This window comes from Marmota monax, unplaced genomic scaffold (genome assembly GCF_021218885.2).
Source record: "Marmota monax isolate L192 unplaced genomic scaffold, Marmota_monax_Labrador192_F-V1.1 WCK01_AAM20220418_F8-fsc00235, whole genome shotgun sequence".
NCBI lineage: Eukaryota > Metazoa > Chordata > Mammalia > Rodentia > Sciuridae > Marmota > Marmota monax.
Genome location: NW_026693185.1, coordinates 697066 through 717132, shown reverse-complemented (window position 1 = coordinate 717132; position 20067 = coordinate 697066). Strand labels below are relative to the sequence as shown.

Sequence of the window (20067 nt, the reverse complement as noted above, 5' to 3'; positions counted from 1 at the left end):
TGCTGCTATGAACATTGGTGTACACAAATTGTCAAGTCTTTGCTTTCCATTCTTCTGGGTTATAGACCCAGAAATGGAAATGCTATACACATAATTTTAAAGATATCATTTATAATGCCAATAAAAATAGAAACAAATCTAATACAATGTGCAAATATGTAATAGAGGGGAAAAACCCATAAAATGTTATGTAAGGACAAAAAATGGTTTAATAAATAAGCAGGAATATTTTATTCAAGAATTAGAAAAACCCTACATCATAACAATTTCACTGTCTTCTAATTTCTTCGATAGGCAATGCAATTCCAATGAAAAGCCCAATTTATTAAGGGTTTGGTACTAGTAGGTTATAAAACTGCTGTCAGTTTTCATAATGAGTTTTGTTTTTTTTTTATCATAGCTTCAAGCACGTGGTTACCAGCAGTAACTCAACATATTCTTCCACAGCAAAAGAGCTTACCCACCTGGACAGAGTTACTGAGTCAAGAGTTTTAAAAAATTGTGATCCTTCTAAGACATCTTGAGTTTACTTTTGACAGCTAAGTTTACTATTTCTAAATGGTTCAAGGACAAGAGAAGGATCAAAGCAGAGATTTCCTTTCACTGGAAATTCATTCCTTTTTATATCCTCCAGGTGGTCCTTATCAACAGGTACCATCTATGCAAAAACAGATTGAAAGGAAAAAATCACAAAGCATATCAACTGTATCAAGTGGTGCCAGCATTCACATGACATGTTTGTACTGCCCCTCAATTATTCACAGAATTGCTCAAAGCGTGTTCTTTTGGAGGAATGAGAAAGACAAGACCTTGATTAACTGACATTTGACCAGGAACCTTTTAGGAACAGGTTCTTGTGAGGTGCAATAATACAGAAAAGCATTCCCACCATCACAAGGGAACATCAACTGGCTATGGAATTTCATTTAAGGATGGGTTTATTTTCACAGGTAGTTTGCATGTCATAGATAGAGCTACCAATTCCATAATGGCCTCTTTCACTTAAGTTTAAAACCAACTTGATCTTAACAAAAACTTCTTAGTGTCATGAAAGCATGCTTATATTACCAGGTTAAATAAAGCTAACAGAACATCTAAAATAACATCTACAGTATGATCTATCTATAATATGATCACTAATGTGTAGGGAAATACATAAAGATCAGGAGATAGGAGAACATGTTAACTGTGGGAAATGAAAGAACAGTATGGAGTTTTTTTTGTTTGTTTCTACTCTTTTCTACAATGGGCACATAGGGTTACTGGATGATGTACCTAAAACATAGTAGGGGGGCCAATTACAAGGGAGATATGGGAGATATCCATTATTATCCAAGCAAAATGTAAAAGCAGGCCCAGTCTAAAGACTCTGAAATCAATGAGAGTTCACCAACTTACAGTAAGATTCATTACAAGCCACGGATTCTAGCATATACCATCACTGTTCAGAACAGGACAAGGTTTGCAAGGACAAAAGACTTGTAGCACACCCGTTTGATAAAGAAAAAAAGGCGGAATGCTTCTCGAAGGTTGTGCCACTTGTTGACCCGTTGTCCTAAGAGTAGAATGTGCCGGATGTCATTATTTTGAATTAGATTATCACAGAGTTGGGAAGAACAGAATATTTCTCTTTGGGCTAAATCATAACTTTCAACCAGTCAAGTTTAGCCTGAGTACAACCCTGTTATATGTTATACGGAAGCGGTTTGGGACAGAGTTCCTGCAAGCCTAACTGCTCAACAACTATCATGTACTAAACTAATGAAAAACCTCAGAAACCCTGAACCCTGAAATAATATTCCCACATCTATTTTTTCAAGCTGCATAACCAACCGCTCATGCCTGACCAACCTTCAGAGGAACTCAAAACAGCATAAAAGTTTTTGTGTGTGGCGTACATGTACATACACTGACACTCTCTCTCTTTTTCACTCTTTCTTTTTTTGAGAAAAACTGATCATGGAAGCCTCGCTTGAGGCTTAATTTTTTAGAAGATGCCAGCATAGTTGTTTTCAAGTTTAAAAAAATGCACTTTTGTACTCAGAGACCTCTTGTTTTAATTTATGCAAAGCTTAAAACATTTTGTTAGGCCTGAGTGAGACCATCTGTGCAAGAAATAAAGGATGCCTAAGGGTAAAATAGGAAGAGCAGTAATGCTGAATGTGTGGAAGGCGGTGGGAGGCCAGGGTTTTGCAACTACTACTGTGACCTTTACTACTTTAGAGAAGAAACAAGGGTGATTTCCATATATTGGCTCCTCTAGACAAAGCAGAACATTCCTCCCCTTTTCTTGTCTTTCTCTTCATTCCTGAATAAAAAGATGGCAAAACAGAGTCTATATAGAGAACTATAGCCAGTTTTGAAAAACCATGCTTTAAGACAGACAGACAGATACACACACACATACACACACACACACAGTGTGAAGGGAGAAAGACTAAGAGCTGAGGGAATGAAAAAGCACACTGGGTGAGGCTGACTCAAGGGGTCTGGTGTCTGTCTTAAGCACTACGTGAGTTACCTGAGTCATCTTGGAGAAGAAGACACAGAGGAAGTGATGAGCAGCCGCTGCATGTCAGGCACTTCATGAAGGGTATTCACACATAATTCATCTGTTTAAGGATATTTAATGAAAAAATGTTTTCTGAATTGAATGATCCCCTCAAACAGAATAAGGACCAACTGAAAAGATGCGAAGAAATGTACCGATGGAAGAAGAAAGCAACAGAGTGGGGTGAAAGAGTCCCGATGGGCAGAGGTTGTGAAGATAATAAACTGCCTGTCCTGGCAACTTTCTAGTGTGGACTGAATGACCCCTTGTCTGGAAGTAATTTGTTCATGGGAGTTAAATATATTCCATCTAACCACACAATCTCCTCCCTGCATCATGGAGGTCTTCGGGTTCATGACAAGACACTGACACCATGGGAATTGGAATTAATGGGTAGTCTCTGGAACCAAAGAACACCTTTGTAACTACACTTACAAGGTGTCTGGTAAGGACTCCCCCACCTATTGCCAGCTGTGGAGGAGGAGGAGAACCTCTGCACCTGCTGAGCTATGCTGTCACCTGGACCAAGGACCTGCAGAGTTAGCACTCTGTCACGCTCAGAGGGAACAGGCTGCTCTAACCAGGGCTGCTGGATCTCTAGCAGTCCTCCTTCAGCTCCAGCTCTGTGGATGGAGCACAAGGAATGGAGCAGCCCTCCCCCACGCAGCTCTGCTCTGCAGGCTGGGGGCCCTGGTCTGATCCAGGTATGTTCCAACAGCATTTCTCAGCAAATCAAAGCTTTTTTCAGAGAGAGTGACTCTGGAAAATGATGGCTTTCTTCCTCCAACCCTCAAATTAACATTACAAAGGCCTGACCTTATGTGCATTAAGCATTCCCCAAAGAAGCCTGAGAATATTTTGCGAGTTTGTTCATATTGCGTTTCTTTCTTTTGATTACCTTAGGGACTTATTAAGGAATCCCTGCTTCTTCCCCCTCCCATTTTTCTTACAGGGGCCCCACAGGAGCTGGGGATGAAGGAATGGGAGAAAGAACCCAAACCAAGAGTGTAATAGTCACATCAAAGACAAAGACTTTTATTTACCAAAAAAAAAAAAAAAAAAGGCTTAAAGAAAACTTCAAAAAAGTAATAAGCACTTTTATCTAGGGTATATATTTTATGGAACATTTTTATATAGCTACATTGTACAAACCTAAAAATATCTCTTTGACATTTCTTAGATATGGCATAGAATTGTTTTAAAATAAAGGCAAGTATCAAGTATAAAGGTACTAAATACCCCCCAAAATATCAAAATGATTTCTGTTATTTCTCCCATTTTTTACTCTTATTCTACTACTGGGGCCTAAAACCTTATGTCAAAATCAAAATGGAGAAGGCATATTTGTACCAGAGGGACCAATGCTGATGGGATGGAGGAATAAGTATCTCAATTCAGATTTTGGGACTATGAATCTGATAGATAAGCAAGATAGAGGGGAGGCTGAGAGGACTGCAAGATTTTCCCCTGATTACTCATGCTTCATATGTGTAAGAGACATCTCCAGTGCCCAGGAGCACAGTTCACTGTCAGACATAGCCAAACAGCAAGAATGCCACCTCTGGGTCAGTCCACTTCATCACTACTCTGCAAAATCTAAACTGAACACAATTCTTGGGTTTCTTCTTCTAAGTGTTAAGTTTTGATTTCTGATTCCACAGTCATGAGGTAATTTAAATCAGAAATCATTTTATTCAAACTTTTATTTTACAATAAGCATCTTATAGGCTTAAACTAAAAGAAGAAAACTATAATTCTCCATAATCCCATGTAGTTGCTATATTTTGATGTGTCTTTGCTGTTTTATATACATATAGATATTTACTTTCTCAAATTAATTTACCATATTGTATGTGCTATATTAAGCTAGAAACCTGTATGTTCAATACCAAAAATAAAACCCAAGTCTTGAGCAGATAAACTAAGTACAGAGCTAAAGATGGTTACATAAAGGACCAAAACCAAGATCAAGAGGGAGAGTTTTTGAAAAGATGTAAATAACACTGAATGAGAGGGAGAAAGATCTTTACCAACAGTCCCCAGGCCTTGTTCTGCATCTAACTCATTCCGTCTGCCCTCAGGATTCTATATGCATGATCATGATTTACCTAGCTCCTTCCATACACCAGGCACTACATGAAATCCCCATGAAAATCACATGACATAAGTATTATTAAATGCCTTTTTACAACCAAGCAAACTCAAACTAAAAGAGTTAAGAAACTTCCTCAAAGAGGTTAAGGGTGGTTCAGGGAATATGTACAACCAGATGTGTCTGACATCAAAGTGAAAGCTACTAGTTAACATATTACAGTGTAGCCAGTGCTCACCAAGATGAGCCACAGTGGACCCAGAGGTGTTACATTAAATCTCCTTCTCTGGCCCTGCACCTGTACTCCTTGGCTATTGTGGCCAGGAGATTCTGGTTAGTAGGCATGTTGCTGAGTAGCAATGCCACTCTAGACAGCTCGGGAAACATCTGTGAACTATACCAGTAACCAGCATCTCTCTTTACTCTGCACTCACATCTCTGATTACAATATTCAGTAATTCATTGAATTAGGAGAGTGATGATGAAGGAGATCCCTGAAATTTAGATTAAGCACACCAAAAATCAAAACAAAACAAGTCATCAGTGAAACACTGAGAATCTAATACAGGTAATCGCCTCTCTCCTGCCAAGTTATTTCCCCCAAAAAGAGCTCCACTGTGGAAAGCAGGTCCCTAATTGGGGTTCTGATGACTGACCAATTGACAGCTGGGGCATGGGGCTGTTCACAAACAAGTGGACACAGTAGACTCTTCTCTGATGACAGATGCAACTCCACCTGTTTCTCCACAGCTTACAAAATAGTAAAATCAAGAGGAGGATCTTAAGAGGAGGGTCGTGGAGGAAATGGCCCTTTGTGTTACCTAATCACCCAACAAACTTCAGCCAACTCCCAGTTTAGGGGGGAAAAGCCAACAATAAACCAAGGAGGGCAGGACTGTGTACAGGCAAGAAGACACAACCTGTGAGGCAAGACCTTGAGAATGCCTTCAAATTAGGCAGAGGACAGGACAGACTGCAAGAGGAAAGGAAATCAGGAAGGGTGGGTAGGCCAATACCTAAGAGGGGGAGCCATGTTAAAGATGCTCCAGCACCACAGGAAGTGACAGCATTAGTGTCAGCCCTGTCAAAAGGCCTTGCCAAGGAAGCCACGGCGGACAGCACTAAACTCCCCTCTGCTCACAGGCCTGCCGGAGACAATGAAACACAGTCCTGTCGGGGGTGGCCCCTGGGTAACATTTTCACTTCTACATTCCATTTTCAGTTTAGGTCGAGATTTTTAAGAAGACAGCAAGCAGCACTCAAGTCCCAGGTGACAAGATCTGCTCAGATTTAGTCTTTGAATGTTGCAAATTAAATTCCCTCATCAGGCCTCTAATCACTCTTACCAGATGGGGCTTGTGCTCAATTTTGGATCCACAGGAAATTTAATGGTTATTGTTTCTGTTTAAATAGGAGATTATTGCATTTTAATAAGTTCTCTTTGGGACTTGCAGCAACAATAGAGCACTATGAATTACTGCAGATAGCTGTTACTGCATGCTGGGGAAAAATCAAGTTACTAAGTGTGACAAGTTGCTTTTTCTTCCCTTCCAGCAATCGCTCCGAGTGTATTTACCACCAAATTAAGTGTGTGCCGAGGGGATAATATTTTTATCCTGCCGAGGGGGAGAAGGAGCTTGTCTGTGGATTTTCATTAAAATGACACATCTGTTCAGCAATTTCACAAAGTAATTCTGCTGAAAGTTTTATCAGCTAATTTTAATTATTCACTCCAGTGGGTTGAATACAGGATTCATCATGTTGAATTAATACATTTGACGGGAAATTCACAAAGAGGGGGAGAAAAAGCAATCAACAAATTGAATTGTCATGCAATATGGATTAAATTGAGATTCTTTAATTAGGATAAGCCTGAGATTTGGTATTTTGAAGGTATTAGGAAGCTTAGCAATACAGTGGTAAAGATTAAGAAAATGCAATTAAATATTACACTTTGGACAGAACCAGGATATCGTGTGAGTAGAAGAGTCCTCTTTTTAGCAGAACAGTTAATAGTGTCAGTTTCTAGAATTGCTCAGTGGTGGAAATGCAGTCACGCCAATGAGGGACAGCTGCTGTTTGTTTACCATAGATGAACTGAAAGGTAATTGTGTTTTAAAAGGCTGGAGACTGACTCCCTTTAAACGACAATGAGATAACTGTGCAAGTGACAATGAGCAAATATCTAGGAAAATCAAGGTTCAAATCCTGGCTCTGTAATCACTAGCTGTGTGAATTGGGAAAATGCAAAATCTTTTACTGATCACCTAATGCACAGAGATACTCTATCAGGCATGGAGGATACAATTGTGAACTAATTAGTCCTTGGCCAAGAGAGGTCTAGAGTCCAATGCAAGACCCCTCCCTGGGGCTCAGTCTCTTGAACAATGAAGGGGTTGTCCCTTATGACCCCTAAGACTGTGCCATATTTGTTATTCTACAATAACTGGAGATAATTGTATTGGACTTACTTTATGAAGGAGGATCGTGGCAAGCTGGGAGTTAAAATAGAACAACGTATAGAACACAAGTAAGTTTATTATTCTATATGTCCCTTTTCCCAAGTACGCTGGCTTATATGTTGAGGTCAACAAAGCACTTTTGACTGGAAAGTCAGTGTTAACCTTTTTCAGAGAATGATTCCCAACCAAATGTTCCTTTGCTCCATTGACATGGTATAGATGCCACATCACACTCCCCAGTGGAACTGCACAGGCTGCCCATAATATTCTGTGCTACAGCAGGAGGCAGGAGAAGGCAGCATGTGTATAGCAAACACAAGACAACAAAGGAAGTAGGACGCAGCACAAAGCAACTTCCACACAGCACATGAACTCACAGCACTTCTCAAACTGTGTTCAGTCTTGAAAAACCAAACAGAAGCAAAAAGTGGGAGGAGCAACAATTTGTATAGAGGATACAACACACTTGCCTAGGCAGAGGACCCAGCTGCTACTCTGTAGGAAAGGACCCGAGAGATTCAATTCTGTGTTAGCTCCTTAATGTGCAATACACACAGGATCAGGATCAGGAGGATGGTAACAAATAGCACTGGGGAAGAAAAGGCACTTTTTATTAGGAAGACAATGTTAACCCAACTTTATTTTCCAATTCTCAAGAAAATGTTCATTTGCTCCATTTCTACCTCATATAGCAGGCCACATACAGTCACCAATAAAACTGTATATGCTGCCACAGGGCATCATGATAATTTACTGTCCTAATTCATTAGAGACATAAGCAACTGATATTTTATCTTTCAATTTCAAAAGGACAACAAGAGAGGTATAAATTCAGTTTCTAGCTAAGAAGCTCATGTTTTGAGATTTTTTAAGAATTTTTTTACTCATCCATGTCAATGCATTCAATAACTATCCATTGGACATCACCATCTCTCATACGCTGCTCTGGATATTGGGAGACAGTAGTGACTTATGGCACAGATCTCAACCCTCAAGGGACCTTATGTCCTCATCCAGGTTGGTGGTAAAGAATATAAAATGTTATGTCAAACAGTGGTAAGTACTAAGAAAAAACAGAGCAAGGTAGGGAACAGAAAATAATGAGGGCGAGATCTCACCAAGTGTGGTCAGAGAGAGACCTCTGAAGACAGGACATCTGAGGTGAGTCCTGTGTAAAGGACTGGTTCTTGACTTGCCACCTATTTTCCACTGTGCCTTTTGCTTTCTCTGCTGTGTTCTGACTTGGCTCCCTGGGCAACACATCATGGTACTACAGTACCAAAATGCCATTTTGTCTCAAGGAAGTCATGACTTCTCTAAGACTCAATTTCAACATCTGAGAAGTAGGTTGCTGAGAGGATTAAATGAGATGACCTCCACACAGTACTCAGAAAGACCGAAACAGATAAATTAATTACATCCTTTTCTTCCCTTTCTTCATTCTTGCAGACAAATCCTTTATTTAAAGAGCAAAAAAATTATTGGTGATTATGTAATTCAATAGCTCCAATTTATAGATGAAAAAAATAAAGGGCCTCAAAGAAAAAGAAAAAGACCTGTGAAAATAGCAATCCTACCAAACAGAATTTCTACCAAGAGCTCTTTTTGCTTCACTATTTTTCAAACTTTTGTTTTTATCTGTGAAATTTGGTTTTTTTTTTTCCCCAAATGAACAATTACTAATCCAATATAGGGAACAAAGAGAACTGGAGCCTTTTTACAACCTCTTGAAGGGAAAGAGAAAATGAACAAATGGCCTTGGTGACAATGAAAGCCAGAGACACATGGAAGAAAAGTCATGGTTAAATGCTTAAAAGAAAATGAAAAGTAACTGAAATTCCTAAACATATCCAAAAGGAGCTGCTAGAGCTCTTCCCTCTCTCACATGGAATTAAGTAAATAAAAAACATGTTGGAGATGCTTTAGGGACCACCACTAATCCATTCCACTTTTCTGAGTGGTCACTATGTGTTCAGTTTCTCCTTTTTCTTAATTTCCCTTGATTTTGTTCCTTGTCTGCTTTGTTTCATTTTCTTTCACTTGCTTCCGGGTCCCAGCGATTTTCTGGCCCACTTTCCTTTTTAGCACCCATGTCAGCTTACCCTTCTTACTGTTCCCACTCAGAAAGATCACCAAAGTAAAAGCAGCTACAGTGACTTCTGTTAAATTGGGAGAAAAGGGGAAAGGCTACAGCTACTTCACAGTAGCATGCAGCTCCAATCGCAAAGGAACCGGCATGTCCAGCTCACTCACTTCCAGTCCAACTCCTGAGAGTGAAGGGCTGAGCTGGCAAGCCGGCCTCCCTCACAATGATCAGGACAAAGTTGTCAAGCGGCTACTCGTGTGGCACACCCACTGTGCATCCAGCACCGTCCAGGTAGCAGTTATCTACCTGGTCCTACTGAGTATCAGCTGCCCTGCCAGGGCAACAGATCCTAACAGTGTAGAATGCAAGCATTCAGTTTTGACGCCTAGGAGGAGAAACAGAGCATCCACCTAAAAATACAGATAGCATATGCTTAGTTATTAAGTATAATAAAACTGAATGCAGGAAAGACAACTGTGATATGGCCTATAAGCTCCTACTGTTTGTGACACAGTTAACATGCATCCAAGAAACTTGTAACAGCATTAAGTCAACATGTACACCCAAGTGCTGGAGGCTGCTCTGCTCCAAATGATTAGCATTCTGGACTCTTAAAACAGGAGAATCCCGAGGAAAGCCCTTCAATCAATAATGGCAGCTAATGAATCTTCTTTGTGAATATTTTTGCAACCATAGCAAAGAAAACCCTCTTTAACATCCTTGCCACTGCTCATTAGCATGTGCCCACTACCCTAAGGACATTAACAGCCCCCCAGTGAGCAGATTTGCAAGCCTCTGCTCTTATTTCTTCTGGATTCCTTGGTGAGAATCAACCTTCCAGGAGTGAAGCTCTGAGGACAAGAGATTCTCATGAGGGAAACTCACGGTTTTGACCTCATATAGCACAAAAGTGCTCAAACGACCCCACTCACAAGGTCTAGCAGGAAAATGTGAGTCTGAACTAGTGACTGTGAGATCAAGTTATAAGCTCAGGGTTTTTTTGTTTTATTTTGTTTTGGCACCAGGGATTGAACCCAGAGGTGTTTAACCCTTAAGCCACATCCCTGGCCCCTTTTTATGTTTTGTTTTGAGATAAGATCTTGCTAAGTTGTTTAGGACCTTGCTAAATTGCTGAGGCTGGCTTTGAACTTGTGATTGTCCTGCATCATCTGGGATTACTGACATGCACCATTGTGCCCAACATAAGCTCAGTCTTTAGGAAATGGAGGACGTTATGATCAGAGAGGAAGATAGACTAATAGAAACTCAATCTCCTGTTCTGTACATCATAGATAAAAATGTCATAGGAGAAAATACACATACAAATAATGGGCACAACACATCACGTACATAAATGCATAATACCCCTTTGTAACTTTATCATTTGGTAGAGGAGTTGTGTTATTTAGCTTTTCACTTTTGTGACCAAAATACCTGACAAGAACAACCCAGAGGAGGAAAGTTGTATTGTTGCTCATGATTTCAGAGGATTCACTCCATGGTTGCCTGGCTGTAAAGCAGAGTCATCATGGTGAAAGGGTAAGGCAGAGGAAAGAGACAGAGTTGCTGGCAGACAGGAAGGGGTGGGGAGGCGCCTGGAGAAAATAAAGCCTTCCAGGGAATACCGCCAGTGACCTACTTCCTCCAGCTCCTCTAACGTTCCCCGTAGTCCATTCAGCCATCAGCGGATTGATCCACTGATGAGGTTGAGCCTTCTAGGTCCAATCACTGCCTAAACACCCCATCCTCAAGCCTTGTCACCTTGGGGACCATGCCTTCAACACATGAGTGTTGGGGGAGACTTTCCAGATCTACACTATAGTAGGAGTGAAGCAATATAAAAGAAAATACAGAGATCTTACAGTGGAGAGGGAAAAAAAAAAACAACAGAAAAAGAGAGGCAGGGACATTTCCCCAAGTAAAGGGAAATGTGAATGATGTTCAAGAAATACCAGTTCTAGAAAAGTAAAATAATTCCAACATCTGAAATGTCCTGACATGTGCCCTATCCCATCTAGATCCATTCTGGGGTACAGATAAAGTATATATAATAAGTAATACACTATATATTAATTAATATGTTGTTCATCACCATAACAATGACCAAATTATCAAAAGAACACAGCCTACAAAGGCACAAAAATCGGTGGTTTCTGATCAACAAATATGACATAAATGTCCACAAGCTAGCTAGTATTCCCACCAGTAGAGCCACAGTATCACAGGAGGGCATGCAGCTTGGTTTTCTACCTTAGTTTGAATACTCTAACAGCACATGAATCTCCCATTCCACCAAGGGCAACCTTTTGGACACTTTGGTACACCTAATGGCACTCCTAAAAATATTCATTCAGTACAAAAATTCAGTAAAGGAAGACCCATAGAACAACAACAACAACAACAACAACAACAACAAAGTGATACAACTTTATGAAAATCAGACAGGAGACAGGCACTAATCCAGTCATATCAATGATGACATTTAATATGAATGGATTATAATAAACCAAAAGGAATAGAATACTAGACTAGTATTTTTTTTTTAAAAAAGAAGAAGAGCGTAATTACACATATGGGCTCTAATGCTGAGAAACTTCAGATTCAAATATAAAAATAAGCTAAAAAATTATTGGGAATAGGTCAAATAATACACAAAAAAAGATGTGGAGTGAGTATATTACTAGGAAATAGATTTTAAACCAAAATTGTTACTAGAGACAAAAGGGATATTTTATAATGATAAAAGGATCAATCCATCAAGAAGATACAATTACACCTTATATACACATAACCACTGAACCCAAAAATACCTGGAGCAAAAACTGACATAACTAAGCAGAGAAACCAACCAGTCAACAGTCCATACTACCTTAAATAATGGAAAGAACGTCACGAGAGCTGACCATGAAGTAGAATGTGCACCTGAAAGATCCTGTTAACCAAAGGAACCTAAGACACTGACCATGACATCGAAAAGTAAAGCAGGCGGCTAGCACAATGGTTCACACAGGTAATCTCAGTTGCTTGGGAGGCTGAGGCAGGAGGATCCCAAGTTCAAAGCCAGCCTCAGCAAGTTAGCGGAGCCCTAAGCAACTCAGCAAGACCCTGTCTCAAAAAGAAGGGAAAACAAAACAAAACAAAACTGGGGATGTGGTTAAGTACCCCTGGGTTCAATCCTCAATATCACAAAACAAAAGTATACATTCTTTTCAAGCACATTTTACTGAATTTTTGTACTGAATGAATATTTTTAGGTGTGTCATTAGGTCAAGCAAATGTTGAACCATAAAACAAATATCAATAAATTTAAAAGGACTGATACCACATCAAGCATATTTTCTATATTTCTATTTAAATTAGAAATCAATAGTAAAAAAAATTAAGGAAAATTCACAAATATTTTGAAATGAACCAACAGATTTCTAAGTATCTAATGGGTCAGAGGATAAATCACATGAGACATTAAAAATATTTTGAACTGAAGGAAAATGAAAACATAATATACTTCTACTAGAGCAGTGCTGTAAACACCTTTGTAAGGAAGAGAGCAGATCAATCACAGACGCATCTCCCTCAAGGATGCAGAGAAGGGCAGGAGGGAAGGCTGCTGGAGCGTCTGGAGAAGAGGATGCTCTAAGGCTGACCTATGGTGAGAGTTACACAGCTCTGTAAGCTCCCTAGAACCCTTTGAGTTGTACCCTTAACATGCATCGATATTTATGGCTTATACAATATATTTCAATAAAGGTGTTTCAAAAAGTGCATGATGGGAAAAGTCACTAGAAAGAAATGGGGGAAAAAAACCCCTGTATTAATGTTAGTATAGCTGGAGTATAAATATTGTTTCTGTATTCTACTTATTTTCATTAAAATTCTTATTTAAAATTTAAAAGAATCATTGTGTTTTTTAAACACATTGAAGACTGCAGTACATATATTAAAGAGGCCTTAAGTTAGTCTCTTTAACTTCTTGAATCAAATTAGAATATTATTAAATCATGAAAAATAAGGATATTATAATTTTTTTAAGCTGTCTTAGTGGTGATAAAAATTCCAGGAAAGTGCCTCCACCCCAACGCTTTTAAGCCTCACTTACTTTAAAGGCTGTTTGGAGCATGTATTCATTTGAGGAATTTCTTCCTGGTGTCTAATGTTGGTGACCCTTGGTACAATTTAAATTCACTTCCACACAATGGATCTTCCAAGTGTCGTGTTCACATCCAATTCTACCACTTAAATTACCGTGAAAGCCTACCTTCAAGTCTTCATCATGCAATGGAAAGATAATGGTATTGTTGCAAGAAGAAAGTAATACACAGCACATAAAACATGCTTAGAATAGTACCCAGCACACAGCAAGCAATGACAGCTGATCTATAGTAAAGAGGTGACAGCAGGGTAATTGAACCATGTCATCCGTCAACTGAAGGAAGTTATCCAAGTCTGTATTCCTTCACAGAAGAAGGCGATTTGTTTGAAGTGGCCAGGATACAGCAGAAAGCATGTTAAGAAAATAAATCTAAAGCATATAATTCTTAAAAGGAGGTGGGGAACCCTTTACAGGATTCAGTTTCCTGTTGAACATTAGTTTATAATCATACAAGCAACAGAATGTCTTTTAATAGATGATATAAATGTTCAGCCGTGTCATGGATGAATAGACATTTACATGTTCAATTGAATAAACTGGTTGCTTTGCTTTGATCAGTCCTACTTGAGTTAATTAAAATATTTCTATTTCTTCTGGTATTCACAGCTCTGTCGAGTTTACAGAGGCTGGTGATGGATTTTTAATACTGTTTACCAACTGGAAGGTTTTGATGGACACTTTAATCATGCAATACAAGTGCAAAATCTACCACTGGGAGCCATACAAGTCTTGAACTAAATTGAGAAAAGAAATTACATGAACACGGCCATCTTATGTTGGTAATAACTTGAGGGAAAAAAAGCAGAAAAATTTCATAATACAATCATTTGTATCAATCAAGTAATTCTTCAAGAAATCAGTCTTCCTTAAATTAATATTTTGAATAGGAATAGGTGTTTTTTGTGCTTTGTTGTTTCTTTGCTAAAAATAAAATTGTTAATTAGTAAACTATAAACTATATTCATGATTTAATAAAACTCACTGATAAGACCTGTTCTGGCATTTTATCAATTGCTGAATAAAACATATTTTAAAAGATGAGGAAATGCTTCCTTAAATCATAGATTTAATATACAAGTGGTTTATAAGATGAAACTTTCTGTTCTTAACTTCGCACACATATTTGAGTACAGGACAAACATCTCTTTAACCACTTGCAAATCTGAACTTGCAGTGGCAGCTGCCTCATAGCATTTCATAGGGTCTTGAACATGTGAAGTACCAGAATGGCTTACAAGCTCTGACACACGAGAAAGCTCCTGGGACACAGGATGGACTCAGCTCTCCTAGAGGCAGGAGGACTATTCAGCAGCATGGCTATAATAGGAAATTTCCAGATAAACTTCACAGAAAACTTACAACTTGGAAATTGGAAAACATGTTATTCAGAAGAGATTTTCTAAATTGATCTTAAAAAATTGTTTCAATGAAAATGAGAGAGGCAGATTAAGATAAGAAAAAGTCTAAATGATTTTGTTTTTACATTTGCATCTATACATTCTAAACTCAAAAGGAGACACTGATGAGACCTGTTCTGGCATTTTATCAATTGCTGAGCAAAACTTATTTTTAAAGGCAGGGAAATGCTTCCTTAAATCAGAGATTGATATGCAAGTGGTTTATAAGAGGGAACTTTCCATTCTTAAATAAACTTCTTGAACTAATCAGGGGAAATGTAGACTTTTAATTAATAAAGAGGACAGAGAGAATAAAGGTAAGAAAATTGTCTGAGAGGTGTGTGATGATGGAGCTTGTTCTGCAATCTTTTTCTTACCAAGAAATGGACAGAATATGCAAATAGAGATCTTCAGCGAGAGCATGCTAAGCCTATTTTTCCTTTATGAGGGAGGGAAGAGAACTAAGAATTCAAAGATTGCCTTTACAGTTTTCCTTTAAGAGCTATCCCCAAAAAGTATTAGAATTTTCAGTATTGAGCACTAAAGCGGTCAATAGTTTGAATGTCTGAAAAAGAAATCAAGACTAATACTTTGACAAATGAGAGTCACATCATATCAAGATTTTCATCCATGAAGTTTCACTGGAACACTGGCACCCTTACCAGGCACATCTATGGCTGCTGTGGCACTATTGTGTCAGAACCCAGTAGTTGCCTCAAGATTGAATGGTCTTCATATTTACCATGTACCTAGGTTTACCAGCCCTTCGCCAGAGAACAGTTGATTAACTGTAAGTTCTAAATACCAGACTTTTGTGAGTCAGCTATAAGAAAATTAATTATATTTAAATGGTTGCCACTATCTTAGTCTTGAGATGGAAAAAAAATTAATTGTCCTTCTTAATTCCTTTTCAAATTTCAAAACAAATGTTAAAATACAAATGTTATTCCATGGTAAGGAGGCTTTTATTTTTTTAATGTTTATACAGTGAGAATTCCTTTTTTTTGGCTAGCTGTAGATAACTTTTCCACATCACATATCTCACTTTTAGTGGAGAATGCATGAGCGACATTTTTGTGAATTATAAAACATGTTGTTCTGGCTAATTAGTTTACTAGCAATTAAAAATAAAACCATGGCAGAGGGCCACTTGTCAATTTCACCTTGTCATAAATGTGCTTGATGCTCATTGTGTCTTAAATAAAAATGTATCACTAGCAAGGAGAGAGATGTTTTCCATTGGATTTTATTCCATCATTTGGTGTAATTATTCCTGACAATTTGCCCATCATACAGCATGTCTTTCTCCAGAAGGAGAAAAATACTACTTTCTGTTCTTGTGATCACAAGTCTAATTGAGCGGAAAACAAATCTGTTTTAAAAATAAGAAAAAGATAAGCTAGTCTTTTATTTTGTTAAAAATAATAAAATATGAAGAACGAAATGACAAGAAAATATGGTAGTAAATTCTACTCTAAATCTTAATACTGTTTTTTAAATATCAAGATATGTAACTGAAAAAAGGTTGAGATTATGATTTTACATGACAAAAACTGAACTGCACAGATGCATTGCTGTGTCTCTCTTACTTTTTCCATTTTTCAGAAAAGGATAGGGTCTATCTGTGAGTAGCCCTAAGGTGTTTGGTAGAGGAGTAACCCCACCCATGATAGGCAGAGTGAAGAAAGTAGGTGCCATGCTGTGATTTCAGTTGACAAGAAGCATGAGCACTATCACACACTTCGCGAATTAAATAATGATTTAATTAGTACCAGTCTGAATGGTCATATAATGTCGTAATTAGAAGGCTGAGACAAAAATAATTGGTGGAGGTGGGGCTGGGACTTGGTGGAAAATTAACATAATGAATGGAACACAGGAGGAAGTGGGAGCCCTTGCTTTAATGGTGATCCCAGACCCGAGGCCAGCAACCATGGCTCACTCCAGTATGCGTACCTTCAGGGACCTCACTGCACCCTGGCAAATTAGGTACTCGTTTCTTTCTTTTTACTGCATTATAAGGGACTCAGAAGTATAGGTTTCTCTCCCTTATTCAAGGACGGTCAAATCATTCTACCTTTCTACACTTCATCTTATATCTAAGGCAGGAAGAAAGGTAAAACACTATGTGTTTCAAAGCACCAAGTGAGAAATGGCGTAGCATTTAGCAGGGAACTGTCCCATGCCAACCTTAGTAGATGAGTCTATAGAGGAGATAGGAAAAGTTCTAGGAAGGGGGACCTCAAGACCTGAAGCATTAGCTGCCCTGTGCCTTAATTAGCAATTGCCTTGTTTTCTTGTAGCCTAGGGATTATGGAGTAGCCTATGTATGTGCAGGCTAGCTGACCATCTTACTTTATCTTTCACATTGTCTTTCATTTTTCTCTGGGTGTAGGACTTTAAAACACAAAGTTTGTTGCAACACATCTATATCAGTTCAGATCAAAATACCAGAAATCACTTGGGACATTTTCAGTAGGAAGGCGCTAAATACAGAGAATCTGCCCCTTATAAAAATCATCAGATAGAGGAGAAGAGTGGCTTTTCTTCTGATACAGACAGGAAGCCAGTGTCATAATAGGAAGTTTAGGAATACAGAAACCTGATGTATAACAATGTGATTTAGGATTTTCTACTCTATCATGGTAGAGGAGCATATTCATACAATTTTTCACTTTCGGTTCAGTATTCAGTGCCCTACATGAGACTCATAACATATTCTTATAAAACAGGCTCTGTTTTACCGAATTGTGCCCAACCAGAGGCTCATACAAATGTTCTGAATATGTTTAAGGTAAGCTAGAATAGAATAACTTTAACTTAGGTTAGGTTTACTGGGACATTACCCCATTGTAAACTGAAGAACATCTGTGTGTTCAGCAGTCCTCCCTCATCTGTCATTCAAAAATACTAAATTGAAAACACCAAAAATTAATACTTCACTGCTTCAAACTGTGCTTGTGATAAAATCTTATACTATTTTGCCCCATCCTACCCAGGATGTGAATTATCGCTATATGTAGCATATCCATGGTATAAAAGGTTTTTACCCTTTAGTCACTTTGTAGTCACTGTGGTTATCAGACTGACTGTTACAATATCACACTGCTTGTGTCCCAAGTATCCCTTATTTTATGTAACAATGCTCCTCCCCAAGTGCAAGAGTAGTGAAATTAGCAATCTGGAAATGCTACACACAAACACACACACACACACACACACACACACACAGCTGTCAAGTGCTTCCTTTAAAGGAAAGGATGAAAGTTATTGAAAGAAAAAATAAGGAGAAATTCCAAAAGTCTATGTAAGTTCCACTTTATCTCTTACCATGGCTACTTGACAAGTTAAACGGTATCACAGTAAAAAAAAAAAAAGGAGGAGTACAGAGTTCAGCCCTCTCTGTTTCCAGTGTCCACTGGAGTCAATGAACACTACGAGACAACTGTGCCCTGGCAAAGCTACAATCCAAAATCAACACCTCATCTCACAGCTGCCTTTGGACATTTAGAAATCTGTCAAGATTTCTAGAACACCAATGCAGAAAACCCCTACTGCTTCATCTGGTTGTCAGATCAAAGGAGCTAAAGCCAAAAATGAGTGATCTCTATCTCACTGCACCTTCCCAATCTCTGGAGTCCGCCCTAGCTGTAAGGGAGTCTAGGAAATAAAAGTTTTAGTTTTCTAGTCTTTGAACTTAAGAAACAAATAGAATGATCTATGAATTCATGGTATGTGCCACTCAGCCATATGTGCCACACTGTAAATGTATCAAATTTCTCAGTTAATTTTTTCCTCACCTCTCTTCAACTGGTTTTATCTAATGTAAAACTCAAATTTCTTCTAACCACTCTGTCTCAGCCATATTCTTATCTTTAAGCCCTAACCTTGAGAGTGACTGCACACAGCAGAAGAGAATAGTAAGCACTGTCAACACCTGGAAAAATTTCTTTTGTACAGTGAACTGCATAAAGAACAAGAAGGGTGAGAAAGGAAGCGAGGGGACACCAAGGCCCCCAATACGGTATATGGCAGCCACACCACTGTAGGGCACAGAGGTCAAATTTTAAGTATTTAGGGTTTTTAAAAATTAAGAGGAGGCTCCCTTATTTGGGAAGCAGAAGGCACCCTGCTTTGGAGATACAGAGCCCATCCTACAAACCCTTTGTGAAACACAGTCCTGGGAGTCACTGACCTACCTAGTTACTTCTGCACTCAAGACAAAATTTCCCACCACCTGGGGCTCCAACACAGTTCAGATCAACAGACTGGCCTGAACAAAAGAACAAGATTTTATATTAAATGACAGGTCCAAATGGCAGGTGATAGATAACACAATCAGAAGGAATTACAGAGATGCCCAGAGGAAAGCGACCAATAGCGAGAAACAATCATTCTCAAAATAAGGAAACCAACAAAAGTTCTCAGTGATTGTCTCAATCTGGATTCTCTCCAAAGCAGATCCTGAGAAGTTTATTTAGGAAATGAAATGAAAAGCAGTAGGAGAGTGAGGAAGTCAAACAAGGACAGCAGGTAGGGGACAGAGTGGCACGTGGGAAACCAGAGGTTGATGCCACGGGGAGACTCCAGAAGGCAGTGTAGAACACTCACCTCCGAGTCCCCCACTGAAGGGGCGAAGGGGCTATTATATTTACACACCACCCTCCCTAGCCACGGACTGTAGCTTGCTCAGACAGGAGCTTACTCCTTTTACTTCCTCCTTACCCCCTGGGGAAAGCAGAGTTCAATGACCAGAGATACCCCATAGGTGACAGAGCACAGGGGTGGCATGCACTGAATGGAGGAACAACAGGGCTGTGGACAAGGCACCACAGCATCCCTGGGGCTCGTCTGTCACGATGAAACGAGGCACATGTGGAGCAAACAGCAGGGCTGCACCGTCCAGCCGGTCCTACACCTCTCAGGACCCACGTTTCTGGTCAAGACTCTGTCGGGAGAAACATTAGATGAAATGTGTGGTATCTCAAAGTTGGGACTAGAGAGCAGCCACAATGTGAAGCATGGGTAGGACTGAATAGTTACAATATCCAGGAATGAAAGAATTAAAACTTAACAGAGTTGAAAAATCCACATATCTTTCCAGGATACAACACAGCACTCGCATTCAAGGAGAGAAGTGCCACAGAAAACTGGCTAGGATATAGGGGCTCTGAAAATTATCAGTGTTTCAATTTGTCAAATTCTCAATGGGCCATTTTATGAGCTGCTATTGTCATTGTAGCAGATGACAATCAAAAGAAAGATTAAGGAAAGTCTATGATTTAATCCAAATTGTATTGTTCAAGTGAAACAGAATACATCCTGTGTA

The 20067-nt window shown here is 39.0% G+C and overlaps 1 protein-coding gene across 8 annotated transcripts in view; it reads right to left on the bottom strand.

Moving 5' to 3' along the window:
• The window catches only part of Auts2 (activator of transcription and developmental regulator AUTS2), a 1155764-nt gene that overhangs the window by 489989 nt on the left and 645708 nt on the right, over positions 1–20067 (bottom strand). The gene's annotated exons all lie outside the window — the stretch shown is intronic.